The following is an 18,087-nucleotide window of genomic DNA, read 5'->3' as shown; positions in this document are numbered from 1 at the left end:
TTTGACTCTCCAGAAGTTGAATGTTCCAGCCATTAAGCAGTGGACGATAATGTTCATGTCTTCTCGAGGTGTTATCCTCCCTTTTATTTCTGCCTCCGCATCCTTCGAAAGTCTTTTTAGACCCGAGCCAAACTGTGTTCAGGGATGTTTGGTGATTACTGTAGGACTTTAGTTGTGATGTCACATAAAAGAGGCTCTTCCCTGCCTCGATGTTGCCAGGGGCCATTTGTTAGGTTGCCTCACGCACCACCTGTTTCCGGCATAAATAAAACATGCTGCCATGTCAGCCTCTACTTCCTATAACTCAGTTCCCCCTGAAAAAGACAGAATGCTGTTACGGTGGAAAAAAATTTGCTTTGAGATGCAAAACGGTTTTGTCGAGAAAAAAAACCTGCTGTGGCTTTCACGATATGTTTTTCGGAAAACGAGATTGACAAATTCAAAGTGTTGCGTTTGTAATCTGTTGGTCTTTCAGCATGGATAAAAAAAAGACACAACATTTTTTGGTTCGCAGATAAAACGGAATACTTTATCTTTGTGCAGCGTGCAGCCAGAGGAAATGGGTTGCATCACAATGTTCTGTGTCAAAGTGCTGTACGCTGTATAAGGAGCTGTTCCCTCCATTTCTATGCAGTTCTTATATTTTATTCAGCGGCCTCTCTGAGCAGGCAGCAGTAGGGACTGTGTCCTGGATCTACAGCACCTGGTGGGTTCGGCTTTGGGAATCCCTTCGTGGCAGCCCTTTTCTGATATCTTGGTATTGTCTGATTTGACTTGTCTTTAACCCGTTTTAATAATAATAATAATAATAATAATAATAATAATAATAATAATAATAATAATTTCAGACACATTCTGAAGTTGCGAGTCCTCATTAGCAGCAGTGATATCCAGCAGACCCCACTAGATGCCTACCCATGAGCTGGAGGCCTATTGACAAGGAGGAAGGTGCCAGACAACAGAGAGGGAGCGGGGGAGGATGTCGAAAATGGGAAAGAAAAAGGGGTCATATAAAGGTCCGAATGCGACTGAAGAATAAGAATGAAGCAAAGTGAGGAGCGTGTGGCTAACAAGAGGAAACTGGTGTTGTCCTGTAGTCACTGTCTGATGTTTCATCTCATCCGTTTGGGTGCAGTTTCCTCTAAATGTGTCCAATCATCATTGACCTGTGGTGGGTTCACGGACAATGCCGCAGGCATGAAAACACAGAAATTTGACCAAACTGACAAGGCACTGAAGATTGACGACAATCATGGCAATAAACATCTTTAATATGTACATAATATGAAACGCAGGGGAAATCATCCACAACTATTTTTGCGTTTTTGATACAGAGTTTGATCAACAAAGTCAGTCATTAGTATCATGTCCTTTTTCCTGCTGTTTTCTTCTCTACACACAATTCTGAATATATTGTCACTGACTGTATTTTGAGTTCACTAGAAGATGATCAAGTACAATATTTGTTTGTATTCTTTCAAACTGAAGAAAAAAAGTGTGTGCCAATGTCCTGTAAAATACAGCTTACATAATAAAATGACAGTATTCTAATGTAGTATAACCCTGTATATTGACAGGAGTTTACTGACTACTGAGATGCAGTAAGGATGAAGTAAAACATGTCAATGTTAATGATGATTAATGCAATATCATATTGTATTTGTCTTTTCTTTTCTACAGTGGCAACATTCGCCTTGTCGTCAGGGCCTTCTCTGTGTAAACTTATTTTTGTACTGTTTTCTTTTAAGCATGTCAAAAGGGATAAACACATGATCACACCTTTTGTTTTTGGGTTATACTTGGTGGTATTTTGCATGCACGTTACGTGCAGGTTATAATTTAAACATAATAATGGAAAGTAACAAAGTAGATTGATGCATGTACTGTTTTAATTATTGAACAATTTTTAACTTGTAAAGCCAAAATATATGCAACTACATATTCTCTTCCAATACAGGTATGTGACAGCAATGTTTTTTTTGCAGAAATCTAGATAAAATAAAATACATCAAAGTGTGCCTGACTATAAACTATCAAAGAAAGATTAACGTTACTTTTATAGCACTCGTGTTAATTAAATGCAGCGCAAAGTGTTCTATTCAGAAATGAATAGAGAGCATGTCTGAAAACTTTCAGTCGATAAAATGTTGAAATAAATTTAACAAAAGGAAGAAAAACACAACTACATCAACCACCTTCACCTGAGATTCTTGTCCGTGGTTTTGGTGCAGTTTCACACAATGACGCACTTTTCTTTTAGAACTTGAGCAAATTCTGCTGAAGGTGAGCAGGATCTGAATGCTGCAGACACTGTATTCAAACAGACTTTGACAAAATCTCAACAACCTTGTCAATCTTATATAAAAGATGATGTCACCTATCACACCACAGAACGCCAGTGTTGACTCATCCCTGATGAATATTCATGCTTCATGGCTGTCCGTCTAGTTTGTGCTGATGAAGGCATTTATAGCAGTGATGTCAAGGTTGTTGGCATTGTGCTGGCCAGATGTACAGGCGCACACACTGAATCTGGCTCGTTCGACGCCAGAGCATAAGAGAATGGGCCCAACTGAACGGACTGGTGTGCACTTCACTCTTTCACCTTTCCATCACCCACACTGAGTGGCCTTGAATCACCTCTGAAATATACAAAAAATAGCTCTATAGCAGTTATGATCTGATAAATGTAAAGGGTCTTAGGACATTTTTTAAGGGATGGGAATGCAATCATGGTTATCAGCTTTTAACTTAAAATATCCTTACATTTTAAAAAAGTTAACCAAGTGATTTTGGTGTCTAAAAATCTAACTAGGTAGTTTTTGTGTCTAAACCTAATCAACTTGTTGTAGTGCCTGAACCTAACCAGGTAGTGTGTGTGCCTAAATGTAATCAAGTAATTTTTGTGCCTAAACCTAACCAAGAACTTTTAGTGCCTTAACGTAAACAAGTAGATTTAGAATAATTGTGTGCCTAAACTTAACCAAGTAGTTTTAGTATCTAAACCACACCAAGTGTTTTTTGTGTCTAAACCTAATCATTTATGTACCTTAACATGTTTTTCAGCAAGATTTATTTTGAAAGGCTAACTGCATATTGTTTATTACATATCAGCAGATCCGACTGCTCTGCAGGTTTGAGTGTGTACATTTTTTCTTTAATCATGCAAGGAGGAAAAATACAACTCTGTATATGCTTGTGTCTGTGCAAGTCAAAACATTAGAGCACATTTTTATTTTGTATTAAAATATCTGAATCAGCATTTCTAATTGTTCCCAAAATAGCATGCAAATCCCAAATCCTTCACCGGGACCACTGTCATCATTTTGGACTGTGGTCTACTGAGTAAACGCAACATTTTTTAAATGCAAATGTACCCATATTTGCATTTTAATATCTCAGAGTAGTTCATGCTCAGAAATGAGAGATGCACAAGAGGTGCAACTATTGACAAACTAGAAAATTACAGATTGTGGTGAAAAACAGTGGAAAGGCGGGGTGCCATGGTGATATTTTCAAGTGCCAATAAGATTATTTTATTATTATTTTTTTTTTATTTTATTTCAATAAAAAAAATAATAAAGCTTTCTTTCTTTGTTTTGGTCCACCTTAATACGGCCCTTGTGTTTGTGAGTATTTACTTGTGCTTGATGTTCAGGGGGTCTGGGGATCATACTGCATTTATTCTTTATGTTGATTCTGTAATTTATAATCTGCATGTTTCCAATAAAAAGGTGGTAAAACATATTACCTGTGTGTATCTGTGAGAAAAGCTTTCTCCTCTCCATCTTCCAGATGTGTTCACTGATCTGCATTTGAGATTTGTGCATAAGTTTAGGTGAGCGAAGTCAAGAGTATTCAGTCTTTTCTGGACCATAAATATCTGTATGAAATGTAGTTGTTATTTCATTCTGGGGTGAGAGTGTGGATTTACATTGCTATCAATTAAAGCCATGCTGTTAGCAAACCAGTGAAGTATCTGAACCCTGTCGGTCACAGTGGCTGTTCAATTTTTATCTCCACCAGTATAAAACACATGCCGTGCAGCCAAAGCCATGCTCGTATCATCACGACTTCAGTTTAGATTTGACTGGACATCAGAACGTCAAAGTAAGTTATATTAGGCCGGGTTTGGGGGGAATGTGAGTATTAAATAATGCACCAGACCTTAGGAATAATTCTATTTGATGTGGTGCAATAAAAACACTGCATGGCATCTTAGGTTTAAATATTTTAACACGGGATAAGCATCTCAGAGCTTGTGTTGGAACAGGCATACAGAGAATGTAGTTGTCCACCAGTGTGGAAACATGTTTCCCAAAGGGTTAATTTTTCAGAGAAAAAGCTGACTTCAAGAGGTTAATGAATTGTTGATTCAACCTCCGATCAGCCCATGTCTCCATTTGCCGTCAAATTATCTGTTATTCTGTTTATTGGGAGAATTGCTCTTAAGTTGAAGTGTACGACTCTACTTCCTGCACGTCAAAACAGCTCACGTCCATGAAGAAAACGCAAAATACCCTGTCAGGATGTGATTTGTTGCCCAAGCTGGTGTTTTCGAGTAAGACAAAACTGAAGATGTGGTGCTTTTCAGTTACGGATCCTCTCACGACATTTGTTAAAAAAGAAGCCAAATTAAAAACTCACTGGATGCTTGGAAATCTTCCTAATGACTTTATAGGTGACAAAAATACATATTCTGGCAGAGCATTGTATCTTTCATTAAAGTCAGTATGTTGCTTACATACATACATAATGAGATCCCACATTGATTTGAAAAGACATTTATACTCGCAGCTTACAGTCAAAAATGTGCACCTACTTTGGGATACGCCCTTATGTTTTTATGTTAGCAGCTACAGTACATATAGGCCATAAATAGCTGCTTTCAAAGTCGATCTAGTTAGTAATTTTTCTGATTAGGACATTCTGATTTATGTTACCAACGTCGGCAATTGTGAATACAGGCATTACTTGATGCAACTCCAGTTCTAGGAGCATATTCAGCCCCGTGACTCTGTTAATGTAGCCATGGTAAAGCACAAGAATGACATTTATCATGGTAATTATCCATGTTGTAATAGAGTCATGGTGATGAAAACAGAATACAGCCCACCTCGATGATAGAATGTTATTTCTTTTTTTCCTCTGAAATGGTCAGTTGTTACTCCATTGCTCAGCATAGTCTAGTTTAATTCTGCCGTACCTACGTTTAGGTACCGGCAGGACTCAGTATTTTATCAGACCTCATTCATACAGCTAAATGACCCTCTAAATTGCAGGTTGACTTCAGAAGAGTTAGCAAACAATTTTCTGATTCAGTGCAACCAAAAAAAAATTTAAAAAATCCTTCTTCTAGGTGATTGACTGTCACTGCAAAAATCTCCCAGGTCACATGGTCCTTGTGTGAACCCCACTGAGTGCATAATGCATGTCTTCCCCCCCCGAGCGTCCATTAAGCCTTGTAGTGCAGAATGTGCACATCACTCCAGCAGATGAAGCCACCGTTTAAGTCTGCAGAGCATTTATTTTGTGGGGGTGCAGCCACTTAGGGGGTAAATGGGAGGGAAAGACAGTGAACAGAAGAAAATGGGGGGACATTTGATTGAGACGGAATCATCTGAGCGTCATTTGACCAAACTAATATTGGCTTAGATGAGCGTGTGCACACCCCCTGTTAGTCAGGCCTTACTGGAGGTCTCCTGTAAGGCTTCAGCTATTTCTCCCATCTCTCCTACCCATATACAAATACGCAGTCGCGCTATCTGCCGTTGATATTGTCGTTATCAGTGGTGTGTGTAAGATATCTGTGCTTATTGACTCATGCAGGGTTCCTCAAGGATGGCTGGCTGAGTTTTACTCTACCTAACAGGCCCGGACACACTCTGGCAGCGAAGAGTGGGTCCAGAAGCACCGGGCATTTGATCTAAATCATGCTGTTTTCCTGAAACTAACCATGTAGTTTTCTTGTTCAGTCTAACCAAACAGTAAGCGCGTTCTCCGTTCCAATTTCTCCGTTGTTGTCAGCCAGAACCAACACAAACTTCAAACTATTCTCAGCATCCGGGGAAGTGAAGGCTCAGTGCGATTACTTTATTTTTGATTGAAATGTCCCAAAAACAACCGGAAAACTTTTTTTTTTTTTTTTTATGTGTCCGCTGACAATTTTACATCAGATGTCTCTTCTTAACGAGGGCTAGCAGGATGTCCTGTTAAACTCAAGCTCACAGATGAGTTCTAACATAGAAGCTGTAGTTTGGCCATTTTCTGTCTGTTGCAGCATGGTGGAACAGTACCAAAGTGTTGAGTGTTAAGGAACAGTCATGAAGAGATCAAGAAGAAAGAAGCCTAGTTTGAGGGCAATTAAATAGTAGTAGTAGTAGGTTAGATGTAGATTTTTTTTTGTTATATTACTCTTTGTGGAACTTCACATTGGAACATCTATGACTTTGCATCAATTACAATCAATTACTTTAATAACTAATTCCCTAATCAGCTGCAGTCTCTGAGCAAAAAGCCTCTCCCTGCCGCTGGATGAGTAGGTGATGGTGGCTTTTCTATTGCAATTTGATGTAGCTATGATTGAGCGGAGCGCGCCATTAAGATTGGGGATTTCTGCTGATTTATTCCCCCAACAGCCAGTGTCCTTGAAAACATCTGTCAGCGCTGCCAGGGATGGATCGGCTCCTGGAGAAAACACACTGCAGAGTGATGAGGTCCGCGGTGAATTGTGTGTGTGAATTACAGTGGCTGAAAAGTAAAGAGAAGTTGTGACTCGCAGCTGGAAGGTTGCCCGTTGTAATCCCAGCTGAATTATGTGTTGGGAAAGTGAATGAAGGCTCCTTTTTCTGCTGTTGTGTACAGTTAAAGGTGCCCCGAACAAGCAATGAACCCCCGACTGCTCCAGTGAACACACTCAGTGACTTAGATACAGATAGAGTCACCTGGGCCGAAGAATTTGAAGAGACATTTTGACTTTTAATTCATGTCCAGTTTTTGAATGCTAATATGCATATTCTGGAATAGCCATCCATCCATCCATCCATCCATCTATCCATCTGTCCATCCATCCATCTTCCGCTTGTCCAGGGTCGGGTCACAGAGGCAACAGGCTCAGAAGAGTATTCAAGATGTCCTCCCCAGCAATGCTTTCCAGCTCCACCTGGAGGAATCTGAAGCATGCAAAATACAATTGAAGGAGGTTTTAAGCTTCCAACAATGACCTGGTACCTCTCTAGCAACACATTTGCATTTGCAGGGCTCCACTGTCAACTTAGCAATGTTAGATATGTTACTCCCTGCAAGGGCGGATAGCTCACTTCACTATTGAGAGGGACAACAAACAGGACATTTTCTCATCAGCAGTTCCTGAGGAGGAAAACCAGCAGAACAGCAAGAACACTATGTTTTGTGCGTCTGAGGACTGTGAAGTACTGTTGCAATACCACAAACCTTGTCAAGCGTCTGAAATTGAATCACAATACAGAATATGATAAACTTATGAGTGGTGATCTGCACAAAGGAAGAATGTCGTTCGGCACCGGCAGGCAGAGACAGAAATGTGAAGCTACTGGCAACGTTTGTCACTGTCACTGACCTTTTAAAGAAGAATGTCTTTCCCAAATGTCTTAGCAATGCATCCCATTGTTGTTGTGATATTGAATTTTGAACCAATAAAGGAGCTCTGGTACTATTGTTTGGGAACCATCAACGTGTGTGCCAACATTTCTGCTACTCCCAACAGGTACATGTTGAGATATTTCACTGACTAGCTGAAACATTTGAAATGCTGGTTGCACAAGATGAAAAGTCAGGGGATTCCTGAAGTCATTAATTCAGCCCGTCGAGCATGATTGAACATTTTGTAACATTTTAACATTCGTCAGAATGTTTCATCTTTAATGTTTTATTTATAACTTCATTTCTGGACTGAAATGGCATCGCCACCCAGCCTCGTACCTTTCAATATCACCTCCAAAGGTAGCTGCAAAAGATGGAAATGAGCCCAATCCACCTCGGTGTGAAGGAGCTTCTTGCATCCGCATCATATGTTGTCGACTGTGCGGCTGTTTGAAAATAGCTCGGCAGTCACCCACCACGAAAGCGGCAATTTTTGGATATTTTCCCAGCCACGGTGTCATAATCAATTACCGGAGATGTGAATGCTTGTCACGCACAGTCAAATTGCTGCTGACACATTGACAGCTTATCTACCAGCACCAACAACAATTTTATCACATCTCTGCCCCTCCCAATTACTCCTTTTAGGCCCAGCTCCCTCCCTGTAATCACAAGGTGATTACAAAGTACACTGTGTCATTCCGACTTAATGTGATCACGCAGGTCACTGCTTATCTGTGCTTGACACCCTCGGTTTCTCCAAATCCAGCTGCATCTTACCCATCCAGTCAGACAGGAGCGATTCTTTCAGACGTCAGCAATGGGCCTGACTGCTGTTGCAGTTTATTCCTCGCCATTCCTGCACGTAAAACAGTTTAACACACCAAAACGATGTTATTTCAGTAACTTTTGGCAGGCTTTAATACAGCGATAAATCATCATCTCTGTCAAGGCCGTGAATCTGACAGCGTCATCTATCATGGACATAGTTCAAGCAGAAAATAAAGTGGATGTATGTGTGTATCATCTCCCGCGTCTATGGATGGTATTTCAGACAGCTGTTAGCACCTGTACATAGCTACAGCTGTTAATGATAACACACATGAGTGCTGTACAGTCACAGGAGATATTAAGGCATGCATTTTCCTCAAAGCTTGGGTTTCTTTTGTCTTTGGGGAGCGATAGTACGTGTTCATCTGAGACAGTCACTGCAAATCTTTCTGCAGGCTTTGACGTGCAAACACATTTACAGCGAGATTGAGTTTGAATCCGGAGTTATTATAGCAATCACTCCACTCAACAGATGAAAAAGAAATATGTATACAGATGGAATATGTAGAGTGGAACAAAATCAGGCGATAAAAGCACCTAGTTTGGAATGCAAAGCTCAAAATCCGCACGAAGAGGGAAAGTCATTTTCCTGCTGCGAAGTGGATTGTTGTCCGAATTATGGCGGAAGGCGAAAGGAGACGATGTTCGCCTTAATGATGCAATCTTTCAATACCTGTACGTGTTTACCTGCTTGCATGCTTCCCTACTGGAGCCACTTTAAGGAGCACAGAAAAAGGAATAAAGTTACTCTTTTTACAGACCATGTCAAGTGACAATGTGAGTACCACAGGCAGGCAAGAGGAATTACACCACTGCTGTTACTTGCCTCAGTAACTAGCAGAGGTGGTTGCCAGCAGGCGGAGAGCACAGGCACGTTATATATATATATGTGTGTGTGTTTGTTTTCGTGTGTGTGTCTGTACTGACTTATGCCACTTTTGGGGACAAACACCAGAGTCAGGATGCAGTTAATTTAGCCTGGCACACTGGCTGGAAACAGGGAAAAAGCTAGCCTGCATCGCACCAACGACCTGTTGCACTGACAAACTCGCTGCCAAGTGTGTATCTTTTGTGTTTAATGTGTACAACAACCAATGTTTAAAAAGGACAATTTGAAGTTTTATTGGCTCAGAGCAATGACTGACATTTTTGATGGTTTCCTTGGCAACCTCATGTTTAGAGCAAGACTCTAGTTTCTGCTCCTGGCCAAAACATTAACTGTCATATCTAACCACCTAACCCTAACCCTTTTTTTTTCCTCTACTAACATTATCTGGTTATCTAAAACTAGCCGACTCAGCATCGAGTAATGCGCTACCACGCAAGCTCAGGACAGACCAGAGCAATTTTAGCCCATCAGTGTGGTCGTGATGTGATCTGCAGGTCCTCAATAGAATCAGTCTTCTTACTCAAAGGTCTCCATCGTTCTGTGTGTCTGCACTCCTGTGTGTTTGCGTGTCGACATGCAGTCTCAATCTGCGTCCAGCAGCAGCAGCAGCAGGGCAGGTGTGGAGCCTCTGAGTGAACTTTGACCTGGACGCTGCCTCGACCATCTGGATCCCACTTAGAACGCTGACACTGGTCCTAACTCTGTGTGTGTGTGTGTGAGTGTGTGTTAACATGTGTACACGTGTCTTCTGAGGAACCGAACGCTGCTCTCTCAGGTTGTGTTCAGCAGAGTGCAGCTGTAATAATCCTCCTGGTTATCACTGATTTTCCTCTCGGCTGCAGAACTCTTCTTTAGTCTCCCCCTTTTATTTCTGTTCTCTCCCTGCTCTTTGCCAATTATAATAATATAAACCGAGAGCTGGCTCTGACTCCTCTCTGACTCTTTTCTCTCCGGCAACTGAGGAGCCCATATCACAGGTGCTCAGTGACAACCTTTTCTATTTCTTTCAAAGCTATGTATATTCCTGTTGAGAAGCAGGTTTTAAACAGGAGGATCACAGAGCAAGTGAACCTGCTTGGGTGCACATAACTAGCTAAGAAAAACACTGGGAGCAAGGAAAAACATTTCACACCTCCGAAAACCCCAGCACTGTATCGCCTGATGTCAGTCTTGCCCCCGCTGGTCTCTGAGGCCATGTCTGGTCCCAATCCAGCTGTGATCAGTGGGAGGCTGCTGAGCGCAGTTCTGTTTCCTGCGGTGTAAACACCAACACTCCCAGCTCCGAGCCTCTGGCCCCCGGAGACATGAGCAGTGTTGCGGGTAACTTGTTACAAAGTAATCCATCAGAGTACTTGGATTACTTTTTTGTTGTAATGTAACACTTTAGTTCTGCATGTCAATTCATGCGTACTTTTCATAAAAATAATCTGTGACCAGACACGGGGACTGAATTTTGCGACTTGGACTTAAAGCAAAACTCTCGGCAAAATGCAACCTTGGCTTTATTTGTGAATGTATGTGAGTCAAACCTCTGTATGAAAGCCTAATTACAACGAAAGAGGCACTTTTTAAGATTTACCGTATTTTTGTTTTTGGGTCAAACTCATTTTAAACGGGAGTGCTTGTGGCACTTTAGCAACAGCATCAAAATGGCTATTTTTAAAACACTAAGAAGGCTCGACACCACATGAAACTTTGCTCGTAGTATCACTAGGGTCTCTACACATGAACACCAGCATTGAGAACATAGTTTGTGTACACAGAGAGAAGGAGAAGTATCGATTTCTGAGTGCGACGTAACCTGGAGGAGAGTTAAGGCTGACCACTCCTAAAGCTTAGTCCCATATAAATGCACGGATAATTCGTTGTTTTGTCATTAGTGAAAAACAATGTCGACCTTGAAGTTGAAAAAGGAGCCTCATATAAGAAACGGTACTAAAATCAAAAGCCGAAAAAAGTCGCGTGAGATATCGCTTGGATAGTTGTTGCCGGAAGACGGTAGCGTTCCACCTGAGTTCTCCTCCAAGTTACATCGCATTAGGAAATTGATACCTTTCCACTGCCATGACAGCGGCGAGCGGAACAAGCTACTGCTAACGTGACTTGTTCAAAAACTTTCTTTTTAGCAAACTCTATATATTTATATAAACCATATATATTTTTCAGGTTGTTAAATTAAGTCTAGCTGTCGATGCTTTTTAGCAGTACAACGCTCTGCCTACTTGTCGATGCTACACGCTGCTTCTCCACACAGAGCTGACGGTCATCTACTGCAGGTCATACACTCACTACCTCATACAACCCAACATCAAAAGACCTCCACTATCACTTATAGTTATAACAGTGTATTAAGTATGAGAAAATAACCAAAAATATACGAACGGCGGATTGAAAACAGCAATTATATTGTAATTAAAATAAAGATTCTGTGACCTTGTTTCTGAATCATAAAGAGGAGTTTCTTCTCTACCTGGATCGTCCACATTTTTTCCATTCGTTTTCATGCATTCCCAGGCGCAATGTGCCCTACTTAACATCGCTGGTGAAGAGCCTCATTAGCGAAATTAGACATGATTAGCTCCCCATCCAGTCCTTTCATCAAAGCAGCCTTCCCTCAATTTGGTCAAATTTCGTCTCCACTCGACAGAAAAGTTTCTGACAATTTCAGCATCTGTGCTCTGTGCAGCTTTTGCAATCAAGGCTGCCTCATTTGCGCCGTCGGAGCTGGAAGGGGGGGGGGCAGAAACAAAAAACCCAAACAGAGAAACTGGGACGGAGCAGGAAGGCAGACAGACACGCAGCGAGGGAGACATTGGTCCCACATCTAGCATTTGAAAAGCCCTGATGAAATGATTGCTGACATACAAGCAGAGCTCATCTGGGAGTGTTATTGATTTCACAGCTGTGTCAGACAACAGGAAAATAAAACCCTGCGCTGATGCAACAAGATAGTCTTGAAAAGCTGCTCTGCGAGGCTTACACTGCCGAGCTGCATCTTAACCATCAGATTAAAATACGTTTTATTTTTGGAGCTTTGTTATTCGTAATTCCGTCACAGCTGTAAATGATTTGGCTCATGAGAGCGCCTCCTATCTCTCTGTGTATGTGTCAAAATGAATTCTACATGGCGGAAGAATACATCATTTCAGTTAAAATGTAGTTGCATAAAGCAGTTAAGCCACAGTTCTGCTGATGGCGATATCAGTCAAGTTCCCATCCAGATTTGTTGCAAATTTGAACAGAAAATCAACAAAAGTGGAGGAGAATGGAGAATGGAAAGAAAGAAGGTTATAAGTATTGTAGAGATTTGCGTTCACACAAAAAAACTTATAGTTATAGGTATATTTGATACATTTTAGATTTTCTACCCATGAATACTGTGTACATGATGGATAGACATCTGCATTGAGCTTCACAGCTACAGCAGCTTCGCCCTAACAGACTTTCATCCAACTGTACAAAAGAGAGTACCACTACTACTTTTCTCCAATTTAATTTAATTAGCCGTTGATTCTGTCGCAGTTGGGCCAGCGTCACTTGGTTCATGCCTTTTGTCTTGTTGCTAATGGAAATTGGAAAAGTAGATTTCTGTAATGTATACTAAATGTTCTGAAATGAATGTATACTAAATAATAATTGTACTGTGTGCATGAAAGTGTCACACATGATGTGTTTTAGTTAATGTTTCTGCAAACCACAGATGCGTTCCTAATTATCACTGGCCACCTAACATATTGTAGGAAACATGTCATTACCGAAGGCTGGCAAGCCAATGACAACTGTTCAGGACTGCATTTCAACAATTTTAAAGTGAGTAGGCACTGGATGTTTTCGATGATGGACCACAGGATTTCGACAATTGTAAATGTGACAATTAACAAGACCTCAGAACAATTACCAGCATGGTGTTTAAGCCAGGTGTTATGGGAGAAATCAAGATATCATCTAAAACAAGTGGTTTTGTGCCTAAACCTAACCAGACCATAAGTAAACCTGTGTCACAAGATAACATGGGAAACTGAACCCAAAGGAACATGAAGGTGTAACATGTTTATTCACATTTATTCTGGTGATTGGGCTGTCTGGAACCAGATTAATGCAAAAAAACTAGATGCACAGAATTAGTATACACACATATATACAATATATATATAGTAATAGATGAAAACATTTCATGCTATAATAGCCAAAATATTCAAGTGCCTGCAAACAAGATCATGCATATGGATCCATCTTCTTCCTCGTGTTCTGTGAAAGCCTCATTCTGACAGTTTTGGCGATTCTATTTTTTTTTTTTTCTTTTTTACAGTTGATTACCTTGTGATATACAGGATTTTTTTCTTCCAAATTGACACGTTGCGCTGTCTTCTCCTCAGGTTCTATGCATGGAAGAATTCACCCCCTCAGTCTGGTAGGAATGCGAGCGAAACCGAGTGTGTGACAAACAATTTCCATTTATAAATGCAAATCACATCCCGACTCCTCTCCGGCCTCTTATCTCTGAATTTTCCTTCCCACTGGTGTGTATGTGCATGCCTGTGTGTGTATGTGTGTGTGTGGGTGGGTGGCACTGTGAATATGTACAAAGCAGTGTGTGTTTTTTTTTCATCAAGTGGTGTCTGTCTTGCTTGTGTGCACAACCCCCTCACACACACAAACACACACAGCTGTACACCAACCTGTATATGGTGTGTGTGTGTCTGTGTGTGTGTTCCGTGAGGATAAAGAGGAGATGGGATCTGCACTGTTGATGAGTTTAATGATTTAATCCAGCTCGGCCTGCTAGTACACACACACACATGCACGCGCACACACAGTGTGGCTCTGACATTATGATGAATTGGAGCAATGTGTAAATACAAACAGGCGCAGATGCATTCGGACACCCACAAATTCACTCATTTATTCAGTTACCACTGTGTGCACAGACATAAAATATATATGCAACCAAACATGCATCCATTGCATTCATGCAGGACGCACAAAAACATTAGAATGCGAATATGGACATGTTTTATTGACAATATAATGCATATAAACACAAAATGTCTGTACTGTGTTTAAAAAAAAACACCATGTATTGTATATCACATGAAACACCAGCATTTTCACTGGTAATGTTTTGCCGTGGCTGCTGGCAGCAATAGCAAAATCCACCAAAAAGAACAAAATATTTCACAGTCAATCATGTGATCCTCTTCATCTTTATGTACGTAGATAGACAGTTGCTGAGAGAGACCCAGTCTACTCCCCTCCTCTCCAACCCGAGGAAGAGGGGATGAGGTGGTGTCTGGAGGGGAAAAGAGGTGTGTAGGTTAAAATGACTCTTTTGGAGCTGTTTGGTTTACTTTGTTGTCATTGTTACAATTATGAACACATGGTTAAGGTTCAGTGAAGATTGGCTGGTCACTTGGGTGTTAACACGCTGCACTTGCTGAAACATTTGGTGCTGTTGCTCTCTCGCTGTGTGTCTGCAGATCAGCTGAGTTTTTAGGATGCTGTTAGAAGGCTGATATTAAATCCCATGAAGTAAAGGACAACATGAAACCTAAGAGTTACTATGATTGTACTCCTTAAGTGCCTGGACTGTATCTTCAGTTTTTACACTATTATATTACCAGTGGTAGCACATTAAACACCTACATTAGCAAACTGTTGCCATTGGACTTGACATAGGAGGGCAAAGTTATCTGACAGGACATAATAAACTCGATTTAACTTACATCACCTCACCTGATTGTAAGTTCTACCCACTTCCTCCCTCCAGTTGGCTGGACATCAGTGAAGGCCTGGTCACGCCCTCTGTGGCACTTTGTGAAGCTATTTGGTTCTCAGTGCTCGAGCCAGTGACTAAATACAGGGCTTGTTGGAGGACCAACTGCTAACACGTTCATCATGATATTCCACGCTGGCCATTTATTCTCATGATTTAACATTATTCAATTTAAAATAAAAGTTATTGGAAAGAAAAAGGGAGCTTGTTCGACCTCAGAACAAATAACCTGACATGATTTACTCAAAAGTTCAGCAAAGTTGAACTTGGCACAAAACATTTGCGCAGATTTACTTGCAAATCATTAACATGAACGTATTTTTCCTAAAATATCCCTTTTAAATGGATGGCCTTAAATAGCATAATATGGTCTCGACCTACTCCCAACGTTGTGAAGTGGCATTATACAAATAAAAAGACTTGACTTAAAAGTTAACTCAAACTGAAAATCGAGCAAAAGAGTTGAGATGGAGTTTATTATTTAACCAAATCTATCTGACCTCCTTCACCAATCGCATAAGTGGGGAACCAACGTTGGTCTGCACCTCAGAGTGTACAGACATTTTATGCTCATTTCTTTTTAACATTTGGGAGATGGAACTGATTTTGCCAGTCCGAGCTTCCATACTTGCTTCAAATCATGTTAAGGAACCTTTTGGCAGAGATCTGATACCTGTTGGACTTTAGAAGTGGCGTAGAGGTCAGACCTGAACATATTCCTGTTTTTTTAGATCAAATCATTATTTTAGTGCTATCATCAACTTAGATGAGTAGGAAGTGGTCATTGTAGTTCATAATTTCCATTCACCTCTTTTGCAGGTAACCCCTGCAGATGAGCGACGATCTCTTCTTTATTCAGTGTCCTCCTCCTGACTTAGCCATGGATTTATAACCCTAACCCCCCTCGGAACAATCCAGTGACCTTCACCTAGACAGACAGATTGTTTCAGCTGCAAGATCAACAGCGGTAACAATGAGTCACCTCCACCACAGTGACGGAGGGAGGGAAGGGAAGGGGGGGTTGTTTAATGACACAGGGAGAAAGGGATGGCATAAAGGAAGGGGAAAGATGAGTGTGAGGGATGGGGTGATAGAAAAAAAAGGTAAAGTATATGAGAGGAAAAGAAAGAAAAATCTCATCCGTCCTGTCCATTACGACTGCTGCATTATTCACCATCAGTTGGGTGGGGGTGGGGAGATGGGGAAGGGTTGCTCCACCGGAAAACCCCTAGTCAATTAATTAGCAACTTCCCACATGTGTAAGGACGGAGGAGAAGACAGCCAGCAGAGGTGTAAAGGGAAGGTTTCTAAGGCCTTAGGGAGTGTGAAGGGAGGTAAGGGTAGCGAGAAGAGGAAATACTGAGGTGGAAGAATGGAAAAAGAAGGAGTGGTGTAAGCTCTAATGGGAAAAGTTTACGTTTGCACCTTTTTACTATTGACTCCTCCATAAGAAGGTAACTCCTTGTAACAGTTAACATGGGCCTCATTACATTTCTGTTTGTGTACAGACTAGCAAACAAGATACAACGTGTTAATGGGGTTTTGAGGGCGTCAGCGTGCCTTTATTTACATTGGAGAGATCTAGAGAGTCCCTTTGTTTTCAGTCTCTATGCTAAGCTAGGCTAAAGGTCACACGCTCATAGGTTGTTCCAGCATTACTCTTGGAAATATATTTTGCGCACAAGCTAAAGCAGTGTTCCACCTGTCATAGCCTTGTCAACTTTATTTTCTACAACCTCAGTGTCTACCTGTCAGTTTGGTTCCATCACTTTTTCCTTTTTCATTTTTTGAACACTGCTCTTATCCATGACCAAATTATGTGCTGCTATTTTACCATGTCCAGATGTATAACAGATACAATGCTTTGTTGGAGTGACAAGATCAAACAAAAGTAAAGCATCATCATCATTATTATTAGTGTTACTAATAACAGTATTAATATTGTTATTGTTGGTGTTGTATCGCCTTCAGCATGTGTGTACAGGACTGTAACCTTGATTTTTTGAAATGTCATTATAATGACATCATCCAGTGCATCCAATGTGGCTCAATGGTTTGTCTTTGTTGAATTTCAAAACACTCCTTCACTCTAAAATAACTAACATTCCCACCATCCACTTTTTCATAAGCCTGGTGTAGGTCTACTGCATTCTGTTATTAGGCTACTAATTTTCAGTGGAAAGGAAGGAAAATACATTCAGACAGCAACAATAACAGACAATAATTATTGAGTAAGTGAGGCTTCTTTTTTTGCAAGACCGTCATCTCATGTAGCCATAATTTGTAATATACTATTGAAGTAGGCCAACTGTTTTGGGGGATGTTGGGAAGTTAACATTAGATGAGAAACACTGCTCTGCGCCCACTGGTGCATATTTATAGTTTTTACTTGAATTGTGTTGCAACACCAACACAGTGCACCAGCAGCAGAGCAGCTTTCATTCATTTTAAAGGAGGCATTCCCTGTTTGACTGATGGCCGATGGCAGTGTTCGACGCTGATGGCGGTGTTTTGACTTGAGGGAAAGTGACAGAATTTATGGAGGGAGAATGGCAGCAAGTGGCGGAATTGGAAGAAAGGTGGGCGAGACTCGGAAGAACAGCTGGAGAGGAGGTTCCAGGTCAAGAGTCAGCGCAGGTGAAGGTCTGCAGGGAACAGCCACAAGACACGAATGGAAGATGGAACAGGGTTTCACGGAGAAACATCCCCCCCCCGCTCCCCCCCAGGCTGGAGGGGCCATATATTTCCAGAAATGCTATGTCAGCATGGAGGTGCATCGGTTTGCGACAAGCGTTGATGATTAATGAGGCCGGGAATGACTGCTCCGACGTCATTTAACGAGGCGCTATATTTTCTGACGAAGACTGCTTTGCAGTGCATCCTGGAGGTGGTTAGATTCTCCGTGCGCAGACAAGCGCACCTTATACCTCCAGTTTACACAATCACCTCCACCAGTGGTGTTATTTATGTTCTT

The sequence above is a fragment of the Acanthopagrus latus genome, chromosome 22, assembly GCF_904848185.1.
Source record: "Acanthopagrus latus isolate v.2019 chromosome 22, fAcaLat1.1, whole genome shotgun sequence".
NCBI lineage: Eukaryota > Metazoa > Chordata > Actinopteri > Spariformes > Sparidae > Acanthopagrus > Acanthopagrus latus.
Note: the sequence above shows the minus strand (reverse complement) of the source record.